The 20,308-nt window shown below is 36.5% G+C and overlaps 1 long non-coding RNA gene across 1 annotated transcript; it reads right to left on the bottom strand.

The window, feature by feature from the left end:
* Positions 1-8,401: 8,401 nt before the first annotated feature.
* Positions 8,402-19,712, bottom strand: LOC139124934 (uncharacterized). The gene is made up of 3 exons (XR_011550097.1): positions 18,912-19,712; positions 8,960-9,031; positions 8,402-8,499 (listed from the first exon to the last, which is right to left on the bottom strand). It is a non-coding gene; the product is annotated as an uncharacterized lncRNA (long non-coding RNA).
* Positions 19,713-20,308: the final 596 nt, after the last annotated feature.

Raw genomic sequence — 20,308 nt, 5'->3', positions numbered from 1 at the left:
AATGGCCGAGAATGAGTTCCATGGTGGTGAAAACATAAAACCAATGTAGGCCGCCATCCTATTTAGAAAAGGTCATTAAATGAGTCAATTAGTAATAAATTGACAGGGTTTTTCCAAACATTTTTGCATCAGATAATCACCGGTACCATATTTCATAAAGTTTGATGCAGTGTTTCTTGGCATTCACCCGAAAAACAAAAAATCATTATTGAATGCAAATTAGCAATAAATTTAAATGATACTGCTAAGTGTCATTAAGTTGTATTTACAACAATACGAGATCAATATCTGTACAAAGTTTTATCAAATATAAGGCAGTATTTGTGGACATATCACTCTAATTAGGAATGTTCATTACATATGCAATAACAAATTAATTAGCTTAACACTGATAAATGTCTTTATTCTCTGTTAAAGTTTTGTAAGCTTAACATCTGTACCAAGTTCCATGAAACGTGATGCAGTTTTTCTTGGCATATCAGCCTTATTAGAAAAAGTCAATGATTGACATGATAATGCTACATGTCGTGAAACAAATTGATGTGCATATGTATGGCATGGGTTAATGTCCCTGTACCAATTATGAGATGATACTGGTGGAAAAATATCTGAGTTATGGCTTTGTACATGACAGAAGAATAACAAAATGGCCACAAGGCAGCCATATTTTAAGTGGATTTTGAAACCAATATACATGCATATTTATGACATAGGTCAATATCCTTGTACCAACTACGAAGAAAATCGGTTGAGACTTGCCTGAGTTATTTCTCTGAACATGACAAAATCATAACAAAATGGCCACCACGAGGCCAATTGAACCAGGAACACCAGGCAAGATCAGATAAGCGACAATTGGTGATGAACAACAGGTTAGTGCTAGAAAATACTAGACTATGATATTTGCCAAAAATAGTTCCAGTTGAAATTCAACAATACTAATAAGTGAAAAACCAGCTTTCATTTATGATGGCAAACTCATCACAAAAGACAGAATTGTCATACCAACCACAACGAGAGAGGAGGTCCTGGAAAAAATCCGCGAGGGACATCAAGGTGTGACAAAATGCTATGAATGAGTCCTTGCAGTGAAATGTCCAGGCATCACCAGTAATATCAAAAAGTAAGAAAGCTTATCGCAAATTCTGCATAGCTACACTATTGGTGCTATGAATATCAATCAGTTCAGGACAATATTTCACAAGGACTTTTTAAGAATTTTGTCGATGGCTTTGGCATGTAATAAGGTATTGATTATAATATATAATAGCAAAGGGAACAGATCAGAAAATTGGCTGTATTTATTCATAAAATAAAACAATCATCCCACAAGCAAGTGCTCTTACGTAAAATGTTAGCCATTGGAGAAAGGGGCAGTTTTCAAAGTCATCTAAGATACATGTTCAAGCGGTCCATGAGTGGCCAGAAAGCTAACAAACGACAGAAACTTTGTTTTCAACGATTGCGGACAAGTATTATTAATCAAATACGTAATTTTAATGTGAAAGAAGCAGAATATCAAATACCCAGTACAGTTGTTAGTTGATGTGGATCATTTCCATCCCGGAATACCTAAAAAATCCTTGGGCAATGTCCTTTATGATATCCATTGGTGCATGTCTTTTGATGCCTTTCATGATAAATGAAATATAGCACTTTTTAGCAAATGAAAATCAATGTAATATTGATGCAGACGCAATGTACCTTGATTGTAGAGTTTCTTTTGGAAGCCTAATGTAAGCCCTAAATGTTCAATGAAGGCTGTGTTTTAGCATTTAAATTTGGTTAATATCAGCGTCATCTGTAGGTTTTTCAAGTAAAATCTCAATAAAGAACCTGGCATGTACACAGAGAATGATACACATTTAGTAGTGCCAGCAACTAACCTCATTTTTCAAAGGTCCAATAATTTTAGGGGCATGCTTCGGGCAGCCAATTAGATCAAGGAATCACGGGAAAGGCAACGCTTTGAAGGGAGTGTGTCAGAAAAACAAGTTTGTAGATGTTGTGTATTTGTACACAAGTTGTACTGTGAGTCAAAGCGGCCATACCATGAGTAGTAGCTTGTCAAGCGGTGGTGTTATATCAAGAAAGGAAACCTTACCAACCAAACACAACGTGGGCGGTGACCTAGATGAGGAGTTTGAAGAAATGAAAATATGGGGGACACTTCTCCCTCTCGGGAATATGTTTCTTTTGTGGTAATTGTTTTCTCTTCTCGTCAGCTTATCTAAGTGAGACTGAAAAGTGTTGGCAGACAAAGATATTTTTATTGATACACAAATAGAGATAACTTGTTGCCAAATTATTAGTAGGCACCCTCCCTGACACGGGATCACAACTTATTGTTGACTCTTATGTTACTGTAGTAATCGTACATTGCTTTGACTTGATATAAGGGAAGATGTAAAGTTCCTGTACATAAAACTGTCAATGAAGTCATCCATAAAAATAAAACCTCTTTTGATCAATGATGTAGATTATTTTGTGACTGACAGGCAATGCAAATTATTGCAATAAATCAAATACAGCAGTAAGTACACAACAAGATTATGACGATCTCATGAAGCAAATGTATATTAGTATATTGAAATCCTGGATTTAAAATTCTAATTGTTTTTTCTCTTACTGAGAATTCATGTATGTCGTACACATAAAACTCTGTTGTATCACAACTTTCAAGAATCAAACATATTACTGTATCTGTACTATCACTATACTTATTTAGATATGATAATGCAAGAAGTACAGAAATTACATAAAAACAAAACTTGCTACTGAGAAACGAATTTCTTTTTGACAGTAACATACCAGTCAAGTGTTATCAACTTAACTACAGAATGCTGAGAAACAATTTTTTGATAAAAAATTGCAACAGTCCACCTTTCAGCCAAAAGAGCTTCGCTGTATTATGTAGGGACAAACTATTCCAGAAACATGTTTTGATCAAGGTGGAAATTACAGCTTAAATTAGGATGCGACATGCAGAACATAGGCAGTGTTATTAAATCACACAAACAGATTACCAAGTGCAATGAAAACAACTAACTCACAAATGTAGCTGCCATGAAAAGCCAGATTTCCCACTCAAGGGAACTTGCCAGTCTAAATGTGTAATCCATGAAGCTACTGTTACAAGTGAAGCCAATGATGCAACATGAGCTTGGCCTAACTGAGAACACATTTAAAACACGCTTTAATGCAAGTCGTAACCAACCTTTCTGAAGTAGGGGCATATGCTAAAAGTACAGAATTATCAAAGTATTTGAAATCTAAGGTTAAAACACTCAATTTATCATGGTCAATCCTATCGAAAGTAAGTAGTTAATCAGGTCTAATGCATGAAACTCAACGAGTCCTTTTTTAACCTGGGCAATACCAGAGAAATTTGCATGGTTATATCACTATGAAATAAAGTACAAAGTGTTAGACAGGGATGTGTGCAAAGATGGCAATGAATTCTCCTTGGCAAACAACACAACCAGTGGTTTTGAAGACAAGTACGTCATCACAGTCCTATGGTGGAACGATTTTGGATGTGAAATCAACAGATGGATCTCAATATAATGACACATTGGTTTTGAAGAAAATTACAGGTTAAGAGGTTTTATCAAAATACCAAGTACAAGTACAAATTAAAGTATCAGCAATTGTGCTGATATTGGATGTGTAATCTCATCTTTATAACTGTTTGTTAATTAGTTAAGTGCCTGCTTATTGTAATGTTTATATTTTTATCTTTATTTTATTTCGTTTATTTACAGCCAACGGGCCGAAAGTCCATGTCTGACAATAAAAGCTGAGATAAAATTCTCATACAAAAATATAATACTGTCATATTATTATAATATGATACACTTATGTTATCGGTGCAAAATATCTTAGACGGTTTGATGGAAGACTGACCTATTGGGTCTTGGAGCGATTAAAGAAATGCACAAAGTCTGCAAAGCCCTATGTTGGTGAAAGATTTACAGCTGAACAAACTAAGGAAATGCACAAAATCTGCATAGCTAGTATAAGGATGGAAGGTTTACAGCGCCTTAGGAAACCTAGCATTTTGCATGATTTTCTGACATAAGAAATGATATGAGTTTTGAAATTTAAATCGGACGTCAGGATTATAGCTAGATCTTTGATGAGGACACCCTTTACAGCATATTTTCATACAAATTCAATTATTTTCAATACACCATTTACTGTTCTATCAAAAATAGTTAAGAATTTGCAGATCGACCGGCTTATGGAAATCTTATTGATTTTTAAAAACAGGCATACACAACCTACTACCATTCCAATATGCGTTTTAGATAAAGGTCACGAAATCTGATTAAAAAGGAGCGTTCTGCTCCCGGTGCATATTGTTATACAAAGTTATTTATTTTCAATACTCCTTCATTATTCTTTCCAAAACAATTAAGAATTTTCAATTCGACCGACTTATGAACATCTTACATATTTTTAAACATAGGCATACACAACCTACTACCGTTTCAATATGGTGGTTAGGGGGCAGAGGTCACAGACTCTGGTTGAAAGAGAAACGTTTTACTCCCAATGCATATTTTCATACAACCTAAATAAATTTCAATGCGCACTTTTATTGTTATATCAAAAACAGTTAAGAATTTGGAAATCGACTAACTTATGAAAATCTTACAGGTTTTTAAAAATAGGCATACACAACTTACCAGCGTTTCAGTATGGTCCTTTTATAGAGAGGTCACGTAGTCGGATTGAAAAAGAAACATCCTACTCCTGGTGCATATTTTCATACAAATTCAATTATTTTCAATACACCATTTATTGTTCTATCGAAAATGGTTTAGAATTTTCAATTCGACCAACTTATGAACATCTTACATAGTTTTAAACAAAGGCATACACAACGTACTAACGTTTCAATATGGTCGTTTTTATAGAGGTCACGAAATCGGTTAAAAGAGGAGCATTCTGCTCCTGGTGCATATTTTCATACAACCTGAATTATTTCAATACGCACTTTTATTATTCTGTCAAAAAACAATCAAGAATTTGCAATTTGGCTGACTTATGGACACCTTACACATTTTTAAACATAGGCATACCCAACTCTCTACCGTTTCAATATGGTCGTGAGGGGCAGAGGTCACAGACTGTGGTTAAAAAGGAACATTCTGCTCCCGGTTCATATTTTCATACAACTTAAACGATTTTCAAAACGCCATGTATTGTCCTATCCAAAATAGTTAACAATTTGCAAATCAACCAAATGTTTAAAAATCTTACAGATTTTGTATTAAAAACACACACAAGCCTATACCGTTTCAATATGGTCGAATTTCGGTAGAAGTCACAGCGTCGAGTTAAATACGAGGGAGTATTCTGCTCCCGGTGCATATTTCCATACAACCTTTATTGTTATCAGTATAGGCCATAAAAAAGGTTAGTATTTACAAATCAATTATTTTATGAATATTTTGTAGATTTTTTAAAACTTTGCATACGCAACCATTTCTTTTGAAATATGACACGTGTTAAGTATCAGTAGGAGGGCCAGATACTTCTTAATAATTGTGCTCGTCGAGCATATTTTCATTCAGAGCAAGTTGGTTTTAAAATAATAAGTGTCATCACTCTTATGAAATCTATAAAATTTTACGAATTTACCTAGTTAAAAATATTTCATTAAACTTTCAACCTGTGCATAGCCACCAACTCTCTTTAATTTACAATATGGTGATTTGGGGGTAGGATCGTCGGGTCGGGTTTAACAAAAAACAGGGGATTCTGCTCCTGGTACCTATTTTCAGACAACCTAAATAGTTTCAATACTAAAATTATTGTTCTTTTCGAAACAGGTCAGTATATGAAAATCAATCGATTAATCGATATATAACAGATATTTTAATAGTGGAATACACATACATTTATTTTATAATATTGCACTCGTTAAGTACCACTACTTTGGGGTTAGAAATATTGGAAATAACTGTGTATTCTTACATATATTATACAACGCACATTGCTTATGATACACTAGATATTGCTCTTACCAAAACTAGTAAAATATTAATAGTCGATCTAATTATGAATATTTTACAGATTTTTAAACATAGTCATACACATCAGCCACACCTAAACCATGAAGTCATATAATACTATGCAAACCTGCCTTCTTTGTAAATATTGTAACTTCTCTGACAGGAATGAATACAAATATATAACTGAAATGAATAATAATTATAGTCATGATATTCACCACAGTTTATATCTTTTTATATTTCCTATTTCATATCACCTTGTGATGCCATATTTATTGTTGGGAACAAAAAGTCCTTTGCTTGATCTTTTCAATGACATCAGTTAAAGTTTGTGTGTTCTAGTTGGTTTTCTGTAGCTTACAGCAAAATCCACAGTAAGCCAAAATTTAAATGCAATTTAACAAACAGAAAAAATGTTTTGACTGAAACGGAAATAATCTGTCCCTCTTATCACGCAAATTTGAAAGCAATTATCGAAATCGGTTTGGAGAATACAATCTACATAAGCAAATTTTATATGAACTACCAAAATCAATATGAAATCATCTCATTGATTCTTCAAATAGCAATGTCAAAAGCTATCAGATATGTAGAAGATAGTGAACACTCAGATGAATCAAACATCTGTTAAAATTTACCAACATACAATTTCCAACATCCTTAATAGATACGAAAAAATGAAAAAGCACTCGAACCCCTGACACCGAAAGTGAAACTGTAACAATATTAATGAACGTCAATATAAGATATTTCTTTACAGCAGCACGTCAATTCGTCGATAGAAGAGTTGTGTATAATTCAAAGAGAATAATGTACTGAACACAACATAGTACGGCTTCATTGTATTTCATGACAAAATAGCGGTGGTTCACTATTGAACACCTAGACCATAGGAAGACTAAGATGTCAGCACTCGCCTGCAAACATTCATACATACCAACAACAACAAAAAAATCAAAAATACAAAAAGCCCTCTGAAAACTGCAAGCCGTCAGAGTAGCATAACTGAAAGCATAAAAAGCTTTTTAAAGGAGACGGGGTACTTAATCGTCTCTTATCTATCAGTTAGGACCAGAGGCAGGGAAAACCTACAGACAATTTAAATCGATACAGCTGCAGACGCAAACGACCATAAGAAAGTACTGAAGAAATTCATACACATGTCGATAACCTAAGCTACGGAATTAGGAATACAGAAAGTTTCGAGGAATTTGGACAGACGGCAAGAAATAGTGAAAAACTGAGATTGATACTAAAATTGACCTGTCTCAGATAGCGTAAACGAGCAGGAAAAGTGCAAGAAAGAATTAAACGATTGTACCCGACGGGAAACCAGCTTTCATTCATCTATCAAGCAGCTCTGTCATACAAAATACAGTGAGAGAATAGGTCAATGAGAAAGTCAAGGCGTGACAAAATACCGTGAACGAGCAATACAAGCAGTTTGGAGGTCAGGTATCACCTGGGATGTCAATAAAAAACTATCTTTAAGTTATGCCTTGAAAACAAACCAATACAACGAAGAGAGCTGCCGTGGCAGAACACAGCTATCGATGCGAACTCAATAATAAGAAATATATTGTCGTCATGGACTACTACAATACTATAATTATATCGCCGTACAAGGAAGATGGTAGGGTTGGAGCAATGGTCAATTTACTACAGCAGATATCCCGAAATTGTTATATGACCGTTAAAACATTTAATTTAAAAGTTGCAAAATCTATTTGCTAGATGAGGAATCTCCGAAGATAATCTTCGATAATGTGCCAGTGTTTGCATCAGCAGCTTTCCAAAATAAGTTTAGATTGGACGCCCTCGACATTACATACTATTCAATAGAAGGAAGATAATGCGAAGACACTACAGCAAGATGACTTATTTCTCCCGCTAATGTGCATATACCTAACAGGTACAGAACAAAGTTCTAATGACCAAACTTTCGAATGACAAATATCGTTCAAAGGGTACTCAAAAGAAGGGAAATGTATTGAGATGCCCGGAGTAGCTATGACTACGATTAGCGCAAGCAGAATTCTATTGTTCTCGATGGTAGATGTATAATAATATCCGATCGTAGTGTCAATTCAATGTCAAAAAAGTTACACAATGTCATCTGAGACACACACACTCTGGGAAAAATAGAATTATAGGTGTAATGGCAATGTCCTTGAATATGACAAACACAATACTATTACCTACTAAAGTATGTCTGTGTATTAAAAACTCGTGATAACAGCCCCTACCTTGCCGCGGAAGAGGTTTACTTTTTTCACTATTGAAGAGGGGCTGATCGTGTCCGTGTACGGTCTTTTACCCTTTCCTTTGAGGAAGAGTGGACGGTACCGACCCAATTTGTACTCTTCGTACCACTGCACTCTTATTTCCTGGCAAACGATTTCAAGTGCCTTTCCAATCCAAACTTCTTCTCCCCCGTTTATGGCGAGGATTTGACCTCTCTTGATGTCACTTATATCTGTGAAGTAATATAATAACTTTCGTTTGTGTACACTGTACAACACAAATAAAAAAGAAAGCAAAAATAGTACATTTTACTGGCCCCCAAAAATTACCATTACATTTTAATGGAAGGGTGTTTCAGCAACAAACGGCAATTATTTATATCACTGCTGTCAGGAGTTACATATAAATTAGAGTATATTTAGTCAATGTTAGCAGGATAAATTAACAATCGGTTCTCGACAGGTTTTCTAATCTCCTCTCCCTGATCATATTGTATCATAAAATCTCTTGACTTTTGACAGTTGACTTTTCAAGAAACACAAAGGAGTGCAACTCTCTCTCTCTCTCTCTCTCTCTCTCTCTCTCTCTCTCTCTCTCTCTCTCTCTCTCTCACTCACTCACACGCACACACAAACATGAACTCTACCAATCTCGCGTAATATTCATTTAATACATCATTATGTTACACTCACCGATTTCAGCTTTCGCTTCTTCCATTTTGCTTGGACTTTTTGGAATACGATGAACCCGCAAGAACTTCAATTCTGGAAGGAAAAGTGAAAATATTTTATCATGCAATTCTAGTGTTCAAGAATATATAGACTGTTCCGATTCCAATGAGGATAAGACATGCACAAATATAAACTTGCATAAGCTGGATAATCAGTGAAGTTAGCAAAGGTAACATTTAGTGATGCATACATGTATAGTTCTTCATCGAACCAAAAGAGCTGAGCTTTAGTTTGATTTTCGGATCCATTTATAGAGGGAAAGTGTAGCCCTACTCAAAATCACGTGATTCAGATAGAGCTCAACCATTGGTTGAGAGGTCGAGAAAAACAAATTTAATAAATGTCGATGAGCAGTAAAATTTTGCCTGTTCATTAACTCTGCCAAAAAACCAACATTTCTTTGGAAATATATTATACTTTAATAACATCTATCAAAGAACTGCAACTTTGCTGAGTATTTAAGGTCAAACTGATTGGCTTATTATTCGGTAGCGGTGCATAATTTTTTCCATAGACAGCTAATTTTTCATCACTTTGGTGATGGATGCAAGGAGCTTTAAGTTGTAACATGTTCCTGATATCATTCACGTTTTTATTAGTTACAGACGAAAACCAGACTCATTAATCAATTAGACTAGTTTATTGTATCAAATCAAGTGTATAACCCCACAAGACAGATGTTTACACACTCGATACCCCGCAAGGAGAACAGGATACATAACATGAAATTTGGTACCCCTTATTTCGTTGAATTGCCAACACATGATATCACATGTGTGGCAAGTGGTTGTGAGAAAGTGCAGCCCTGTTCTGGAATCCTTCGGAAGAAATTTACAGTGCTTGAAATAGCCTTTAGATATTGTATTAAGGGGGAGGCCCACATTCGAGGACACTTATCTTTAGACTGATTTTTCAACATTAAAATGAATCTTTAACTCGACATGTAATATATGTTTGGGTAGCTCGACTATTGAAGATTACAAAAATTGTGAGAGTATTTCAAAACTGTTTGCGTGTCTTTGTTTTGCCTCAAAAATGTGTGTTGAAACAAAAAGGCGTCGCAACCATTTTCACAAAAAAAGATAGAAAACTGGTGGTGACATACAGGAACGTAATCTTCATTGCATGCTTTAAAATCGTAATGTAAGCGAGAAGAGTTTTGGTTGCCGGACTTCACTTGGCATTTGCAGATATAAAAAAATAACATCTGATATTTTTATCGTCAGTCTCAATTAGTTCGGAGCGGGATCAATTTTGAGTGTCGAACTTCATTAGGTGCAGACAAACATGTAAACTGTTATCAGAAAAAAGACGTAATTTTTTTTATTCTCGGAGTAGGCCTAGTTTGATTGGGGCGGAGTCAGTTTTGAATGTCAGACTATACTTTTCATTGAGTCCACGTCATTTGTTAGCGGACACAAATGTACGTTTTGGTTTTCGGCGGTGATTAATTTTGAATGCTGGACTTTATTTGGCAAACATGTAAAGCATAAGACTATTAAAGACGTACTATTTGCATTTTCGGTCGTTATTTGTTTTGTACGGGAACAGTTTTATTAAATACGTGTTATAGGAAAACGAGGTAAAAATAACGTAAACTACAATAAGCAGCCTCTCAGTTGTGCACAATATGTATCACAAGCCTTTGTTCGAAGCTCCGTTTTGTGTTGAATGAGTAAGCTTAGCGTTCTGAGTTACAGTGCGCGCTTGCGACCAGTTCAAGTTTATACCTTTTCAACGCATCGGTAAAAGGAGTTTTAAGCTGGAATGTAGCTCTTACATATTCAACTATTTTCTCATTCCCGGCCACATGCTTGATATTTCGCTTTTGTGGACCATGCTTTTGCAATTGACGGCTACCTTAGGTAGCCACGACATACTTCCTGCTTGCAGCAGGGAAGAAGACTGACGCATGCGCACTCCTCCAGATGGAATTAACGTAATCTTCTTACGATCTTTAGAAAGTCTTGATTAATCTGGAAATCGTTAAAGCGGCACTTTTCAATCCCAGGTTTTCGCATTAGTGGAGTTCTCCTCCCAGTCAAACACATGGCCAGTACGATGTTTGATTTCTATTACATTAATTACTTAAACTGATTTCAATCTTTTGTCACCTTTTGCTAATCCTGCAAATAGAGCTTATATAACCGTTTGATTGACGGTCGGTTCAAATTGCCAACGGTCATTTATTCCTCAGCACCACACTCTAATTTCCTTAAAAAACGTCTTCCAGTCACGTTAGAATTTGAATATAACCACTGGGTTCGATCGGCAGCAGCTTCGTGCTGACCGCTTGGCAGTCTGTCAGCGTTTTTGCGGTCGGAAAAAACTAAAAAGTGGCATTTTCTGGAGCTTGTGCCCTCATGTTGCCTGTTTGGTGTCCACTTACACAATGAACGCCGCCATAGGTTGGCACCCTTTTAAAGGGAGGCTCCGCCTTTAAGACGTAAGAAAAACGACGGCACGCGTACTGGCCTACAATGTTCATTTTTGTTAAAATCTGACACATTTCCGAGTATGTTATGGTCTTAAACTTATCGTCCACTCAAAGGCCATATTACACGTACTCAGAATTTACCATAAAACAAAAAATGACCAAAATCACTCGAGACAGGTGGGTCTACCCTTCAAAGTCTGTAAATGGCCTTGTTAAATGAGATTGAGGAAGTCGAAAAACATAATAACATGTCAAAATTCACAAATCACTTGAACTTCAGGCTTGTTTTGGGGCTACAAAATAGCTATTCAATTATCTAAGATTTTTAATGCAAATGCTTAAAGATTGCTGTTAGATCTTTCTTTCACGGTTAAGCTTGCCTGGTACACTTTTATTACATCTCAGCAAACCATTCTTTAATGCACTCTTTCTATAGAAACTGACATAAGGGAATCTCTTGAAACAACAAAGTTTTATGATGTGATATGCCAAATGTACTGTCGGGGAATTTAGTTATAGCTTTATTTACTGATTTTTCGTTTATATTTTGCTTATCCTGTTTCAGACTCAGAAATGCGTTAGACCTCTACCTATATTTGAAAAATTTATCTATTATTACATTATACCAGATGAAATTCTTGCCTTTTCATTCTACTGTGATATATTCCGACGATTGCTTAGAATTTTACCCTTGAAATTAGTGGCCCCCTGCCCGTGGTACATCGTGAGAATACCCCCCCCCTTCCTTGTTATTTTCGTGACTTCTGAAGAACCGACCTCTTTTAGTGAATGAATTGTTTTGACAACTGCTTAAGTCATTAACATTGACCGGACGCTATGTTGACAGATAGTTTCAGCTATGCTCGGCGTTGAGAAATACTTCCATCCTGTTAACCTTGTACTTAGATTTAAGTGACGTTCCCTGCGTTCCTCATTATAGACGCATACTAAATTCAGATCCTCACTCAATCTAAACTATGCATTTTAGTGTGTTAGAGGTAGAACCTGTTGAGAAGCCCGAGACGACGTTCGACCGTGACCGACACTAGATTATCGTTAGACTAGTGTAAGTCATAAACGTTTGCCGTGTAACTTGTACTTTACTCAGCTAATAAAAGCCGACCATAACTACCCGCATCACAACCACTCTACGTGACACTACTATGTATTTGAGAAAACATTGCCTGATAGCTAATAAAAATCTGTTTTATTAACCATAAAACTCAATTCTACATACCTCAGTAAAATGGGAGTCAATTTCTTTAGGGTTGGGTTATGTAGACGGCGTTGCGTTGTAGAATCTAATAATAACGTTACCAATGACAGGTTGGTGATAAGTTCGCCTAATCTATTTGACCCGAAGTTCAGTGTCCATATTTCAGTCTGGTGCCTTTGTTTACAAAAGGGTAGCTTTGAGAATTAACATTCAACCTCCCCTAACTGTGCGGCAACTGCAGGTTGATATCTGATACAGCAAGATAAAACCTTATCTAGCTTGAGAAAGAGTTCCACTGTAAAATTCCGTCAGCTATCTTGTTTAGGCACAGGGCTGACTATATTTTTTTCTGCCTTTGTCTTATTTTGAGTCAAGGCCTAGACCTGCGGAAATCAATGTAAGGACGCACGTCAATGATAAACATGAACGAATGCAATATGTTTTTCTTTCGTACTTTCTGTATTTTAGACAGCAGCTTCAAAAAATTTATACTGTAGTAGTGACGTCGAGGTCAAACGTTACTGAAAGCATTTCTACCAAAGAAGCCAGATTGTGTGGAAGAAAATGTATATCAAAATAATTCAATTTTTTCGATTTCTGCTCAGATTTATTATATTGGAAAATCTTAGCAAAAGAATCATTTAAATATAAGTGGTCACTACAAGTGATTTAAGTGTATTAGATATTCCTCAATAGAAGTAGGAGGTACAATTATATTGAACAATATTACTTCGGTGTCAGGCCAAGCCTACAGCTTGCAAGGGGGTGCAAGGTTTGCCCCCGTTAAATGATATATTTCTATAGCAGACCCTTTAATATAAAAATAGTAATAACATTTTCCTGGCAAGGTTTAAGGACATACAGGTTTTCCATTTGTGTATTTAGTAAAAGTACACTGCAGTGGTCTTGATGCTTCAACTTTGAAGGAATGAAGTGTCTCTCGCTTACAATTTGTTTTTCAGTAAACGAACAAAATTCAGCCGACAACAACTCCCGGTTGTGAAGTTTAATTAGGAAGTGTATTTTTATGAATCGGATATATTAATTTTTAAGAGGGAAGGTGTTTTAAACCGCCTGAAGTCACTCCAATCGGTTACTCTCTGTCCGGGCAGAAATTAGCATATTATGTCCCTGGTATACGATTTTCACGCTGGCTATCTCTTCTGTCGTCCTGACCATGGGGGTTTACGCGCAATGTACAGTTAAGGCAACAGGGTCAAATTTGACCGTTTTTAAATAAGTGGTCACTACAAGTGATTTAAGTGTATTAGATATTCCTCAATAGAAGTAGGAGGTACAAATTTGGCCAGGATACGTCGTAATCTTAATTATCCTGTCGTACTTAGTTGTCTAAGGTTGGCTTTGGTCTCATATATCGCGGCTTACTGCCTCAAACAGTTTCTCCCAGTATTGCTACGAACATCTGGGGACGATATTAAACAGCGAATAAAGAATGAGTTGTTACTGAGGGTCAATGTGTGAAATTGTGTGGTCATCGGAGGCTTCCTGAATACGTATTCAGTAATTCAAGTGTTTCCTTTCGATACTTTATGTGATATAGCCTGTAAAATATCCCTTACACATTCTCGCGAGCCAGAGCAATAATTTCCGCTCCGCTGACCTACGCAAAAATCTCTTGACGGGTAGCGCTGAGCTGTTGCCGTAAAGAGGCGCGTGGTTTACGACGATGCCCTTACACCGCTTAAGAGATTACACCTATAAGATTTATGGCCTCGACTGAGCAGGCCGTAGGGTCAGTGAACTTAAAAGTCACAATAGCACTTTGATACATTTTATTTAGTGATAGTTATATATGCTCCTCCGTGATTTTGCCACACTTCCATATTTAATCCATGCTTAGCGCCAAAACTACAGAGACTTTGCGCTTTTCCGTAAACGTTAGCGACAAATTTGCAAGTTTCACGCACAAACTGCACGGAGCACACGAGACCTCCGTACCGCTACAGTTGCTCAAACACAGCCGGGTGAGTTTAAGATGTCCGACTGGTAGATTCCAATGGTGAATTTAAACTGCAAAATGAGGATTTAAATTAACTAAAATATGGCGATCAAATAACTCTATCAAAATGCGAAAAGTTTATACCAATTTGTCATTTTCCTTCGGACATCATTAACTCCAAGTCCGCATACGGTAAAGAACGGAAGTTAAGTTTTGTCTCATAAAACTAAGTTGCATCACCATTCATCGGTAACCTGCCTTGCCTCAGATTTTGAACTGCATTTGAAGCGAAAATTTGGAGTTTTTGTCAATTGTACACCGAAGAAAACAGAAGCCCCAGAAATGGCGTCCTTCTTTGATCAGTCTGAAAACGGGGCAAAATAAAACATATGACAAACAAAGTGGCTCAACTGGGAATCTGGAGTAAAACAAGGATTTCGGGGTCAACAGTTTTAAATGAACGGTATCTAAAGGCCTAAAAATCGAAAATGTTGACTATCACATTGTCATTACTGTATTTGTGTGTTGTCAAGAAATGTACGAATATAGGAATTATAATACACGTATTATACAATCCTGTAGATACATCAACAACTATGTCAGCCCATGTTAACAATATTGTAAATCCGCTTCATTTGCTTTGTGGAAAATTAGTAAAATACGCAAACTTCTCGATATTAATTCAACTGAAAAATTAGTTCATGCATTCATTACATCCAGGCTCGATTATTGTAACAGTTTACTTTTTGGCTTGCCAAATTAACAACTCAAGAAATTAAAACTTGTTCAAAATTCCGCTGCCCGTTTGGTCACATTGACAAAGAAAGCAGATCATATTCAACCAGTACTGTATAGTTTGCACTGGTTTCCTCTTCATTTAAGTGTGTTGAGTTTAAACTTTTATGATTCACTTAAAAGTTTTACATGACATTGTTCCTCTACTTTTGACAGAACTTCTACATATCCGTATTCCCGGTCGCACCCTTCGGTAGACTGCTGAGATTGCACTAAGTTTGTATCAGCCAATCGGTAAAACCACTTTTATGGCTATAGATCATTTGCTATTTCAGCTTCACAGTTGTGGAATAACCTTATGTTGAACATGCAAATATAATTAAGTTAATAAAGTAAAAAGTTAGTCAGTAGAATCGGTAAAGCAGCCAGTTATCATCGGCGGGTTCTTCTCTAAGCATCGTTGTCAAAGAAGTATAGATTTTTATTCTTCATCCACAAGCTACTAATCTAGTTGATCTCCCTTATTCAACTCGTTCGACGTTTGAAGATTCCGTGGTGATACTATAATTGCGTATTAACTACATAGTATAACCTGTATGTTATAAGTTAAAGTTTTCAACTCAGCATTAATGTCATATGTCATTACTGATGAGACTGAAATACGCCATTGTTGTGACGCCATTGTTGTGACTAATAAATAACCCAATAACCTTGTAGTTTTGATATTTAAATTTTGGCTTTTTGCTACAAACAATATTAACTTTAAGCTTGTCTTGGCAATTTTTAAAGACCCGTTTTACAACTTATTTTCACACAATGTGGTCGGATAGACCTGGGAGTCTAAATCCTTTGTATCGGTGGTCATGTCTATTTTGTATTAAGGTAGTAGGCGCCTCGAAAGTGAAAGCCTGAAGCTTTCACATAAAATTTCCTCAAGGAATCTTTCAACAATTGACTTTCAAAATGAATAAGAAACAACAGGGGTCACAATGCAAATTTTGGTACTAGAGAAACAAATTACCCAGGATGTACCAATATTTGAAATCCAATATGGCCGCCATTCCTGTGTTAACTCTATGGAGACAAATAAAACAACGTAGGTTTGCCTTAATACATGCTATGTGTATGCGACACTTGCACGTCGTTCCTTACAATTATTCACTATAAAAGTGTCGTTGTCTCAGACAGTTTTCCGGTTAACGTCTCCGATGTTTGGATTTTATTACACGTTACATGGGCAAATTATCCTGGCTGAATCAATATAGGGACGGAGGGACGGACGTAACCGTATTCGTACGTCCGCCGCTTCGCGACTAACAACAGACTACAGACGAACTATTACTGGGCTTATTACTCTTGCAAAGATTTACTGTTTACGTCCTCTAAGCTATTGACCCGTCCACTTAGGAAGCTGATGAGAGACACGTTACATTTCTAAGTAGTTCAGTATCAATGTACTGAGTTCGCTGACGTGCGCACAAGATTAATTACCTCAAACATGGAAACACAAAACCAGTGTATGTTGACCAATTGACCTTAGGTAAACTTGCTCCAGGACCTGGAAATCGATACAGCTTCATGTAACTTTAACGACTTCGATCTATATAGAAAATAATTAATTAAAATCGGCAAGCAATAATGAGTTTGGAAACTATGCAATATTCCAGAAAAAATTTGATTTGATATCTAGTGAAAACACAATGGCGGTTACCCGAGAATTGCTAGCCTGTGATGCATGACGCTGAAGAAACTCAACGGGAGTCTGTTGATACTACTCGGACTCCATCAAAAATATCTTAAACACAACTTAATCCTCGACTTCCCCAAAATGATGGTCTTTGTAAATATGTGTTCAGAAATTGTAGCTTTTATATTTGTAACTCTGTAAATTTGCATATTTTTCTTACAGATTATCGAAACTACTGAGCAACCTATAGACAAAGAAAATAAACATGTCATGGCTTCAAAATTCGCAACGTAAATTCCGTAACTCTGTCGCGGTTTGAAACAGCACCTCTAAATTATACCAGTTAACAGTATTCTTTTTATTTAGATTATGAATACGACAGAAATGGTAAAAATATTACTATAAGCAAATTGTTACCGATCTAGGGAGCGATGCACTTGTGACCCCTATTAATTGACGACAGAACAAAAAAGGAAAGTAAAAAGCTAGTAAGGTTGGGGAAAGCTGGAAGGTCGAAGCAAATTAATTATGATTTATTGTTAGTTGGCCTCGTATCAGGACCATCCCGTTCACAGCCTCGAGTCCGGCCTATTTATAATAAAGAATGTAGTATGCGCCTCTAAACGGAAAAGACTCCAACTTTTACTTAAACTTTCCTTAGGAGTATTCCAGTCATTCTCTTTCAAGATCAAAAATAAAACTCGAGGATCGACTTGCAAATCTTTTTACTGAGACACAAATTACACAAAATTTATAGATATTTGCATTGAAAATGGCCGTCATCCATATATTAATTCCATAAACATGATAGAAAAAATTAAATTTTCGATTTTCGGAAAACTAATACTCTAAAATGTTTTCCTAGCTGTAACATGAACCAGAACAAGTGGTAGATCTGAATAGAATTGTAAAAGTTTGCATGGAGAGTCAAAATATCTGTCTCCGAGGCGCATTCATTTAGTCACTTAGAGAATGGTATATTACCTTTAAAATCATTATGAACTCTGACACATGCCCTTACATTTTTACTCTTCACAGAGCAAGTACATAGTTAACTCCTTTATCTAAATAATACCGTACCAGTGTTAGTGTGTTGCATTATAAACCTGGAAGTACGTGGTCCAGGATCTGTCACTACAAATAACAACATTATGTGTATGTTTTCATCTGACTTTTGTCATGTGCATATATCATAAATACTGTGAAAATGTATTAATAAAGGAGTGCAACCAGAGACTATGACAGAACAAGTTTTTCCCCTGAATTCAAGTATATCGCGACAATTATTTTTACTTCCATCGTTTCTAATATTTAGCCAACACGATATTGAATTAGTTTTCTTTTTCAACAGCCGACAATTTGTATTCCCGACATCGTCCAAGCCCCGAACTCATCTCCTTTTCGTTACATTCGTTTTCCTCGACCTCTCGCAGCTTTGTTAAAAAGAGTAATCGAAGTTGAAGTGTGAATATGAATATCCTTCATGAATCTACAGAATGATGCAGATTCGCTAGTTTGAAATAACTCCAATTCCCTATAAACGTAAACCTCTTTAAGAAGAAACAAAACATGGACGAGAATATCGGAAAAAAAAGATGCGTGTATCACTCCTGCAATGCGTCGGCGCAGTATTAAAATAGAATTTAGAAATGGGCTCGTTTTCAGCCTATCTATGTGTCCCGGTATCCGGCATTGTGGATCACTGGGAGGCATGACACAACATTTTACAGCTGATTTTACAAGGGGCTGGCTAGAGATTTTTTCAATATCATTCTGTCAGAAAATGTAGCTTATACAACTGATCTAAATTGACTTTCAGGCGATCTGTAATGTCTTGTGACAAATTTACTTTGAATAGAAATACACAAACTTGCTTACCTTAATGGATGTAGAACACGTTATCATGGAAGACAAGTCAAAATCGGACTGATGGAAGACAAGTCACGATCGGACTGATCTGACGGGGTCGCATAAGGTGGTGTTGAGTGGTGTCTTGAAAACGTTTGTGAGTTTTAAACTTTTCATTTAAACAGAAGACGCATCGTCAATAAAGTTGTCCGCTGAATACATAATAATTTGTCACTAAATACTGTCCGAAGAATACCTAAATAATCTCACGATGTTTGTCACTGTTTTTCATAAATGCTGGTCGATTCACATGAATTCCGGCTGCATAATTTTGAACCAATTCTGTTCCAGGTGACATCTTACAAAGACTTATCACAAGTAATCTTTGTCGACCGTTGTATACAAAATTTTTAACTTGACAATTCGGCTGGTTACTATGGTTAAGTACAGGTTAAGTAAAGTACCATCTGACCTTCGGTTGCCATCGAAATATACAACACGCCCTGACTTCCTGAATGTGTATACTGTTGGTTCCCTGCCCTGCGCCTCGTAAAGAATTTCCCGGGCTTCATATTCATCTTGCTTGATCTCTTCCCCAAAATATTCAGCGACAATTTCTCCAGCATTTATAGTTTTTATTGCAAATGCCCCAAATCCGACTTCTTGGTTGATAAACAAGACTTCGAATGGCAAGTTACGAGTTTCGGGATCCGATGACAAATAAGCATCAATTTTCTCTCGTGCAATATTCCTTGCGTCAAAGGAACAGGCTTTACGGCGGACTGGTCTTGTAGGAGCGGTGCAGATAATCTTGTACCCTTGCTTCCCATGAGTATTTTTATCCATCTTTTCTGGCTTGCAAGTACGGACAAATTTGTTGAGAAAAGTCGAAATCGTTTCGACAAGGTCAAAAGCTGTTTGTCAGTAGTTTGTGTGTCAAGCCACCACATGTATCGCTGGTGTAATTCTCGAGTGGAAACCGAACAATTTTCTTCCGCAGATATAAATTGTTCTGCAAAATCTTGAAGGAAAGGACAGAAACATGCGCTAGATCTGGGGTGTGCCACTGTACCTCTTAGCCTTGGATTCCGCGGCATCTTTCCACACAATGCAATCTCTTCACAACCAAACTGAGCAGTTTGGCTGCGTCTTCGGCCTGACAAAATCTTCTTAGCACTCTGAAACGTAATGAAAATCAATGTTTGGTGGCAAATATAGCTGTATCCTGCATAGAAGTTCCACAATATGTAATATGTGTAATCCGTCACAAGTCGATGACCTCATACTCAAAACCAGGGGTACGTTGTAGTCAATTCTAGTATGTCATGGGCCTACGAAAGGTATTGCTGCTCAAATAAAGTTACACACACACCCCGCTTCAAACAAAACTTTAAGTGAAATATCATAGCATATTAATTCCAGAAAGA

The sequence above is a fragment of the Ptychodera flava genome (genome assembly GCF_041260155.1).
Source record: "Ptychodera flava strain L36383 chromosome 23 unlocalized genomic scaffold, AS_Pfla_20210202 Scaffold_24__1_contigs__length_23054250_pilon, whole genome shotgun sequence".
NCBI classification, from domain to species: Eukaryota; Metazoa; Hemichordata; class Enteropneusta; family Ptychoderidae; genus Ptychodera; species Ptychodera flava.
This window is presented reverse-complemented; position numbering and strand designations above follow the sequence as displayed.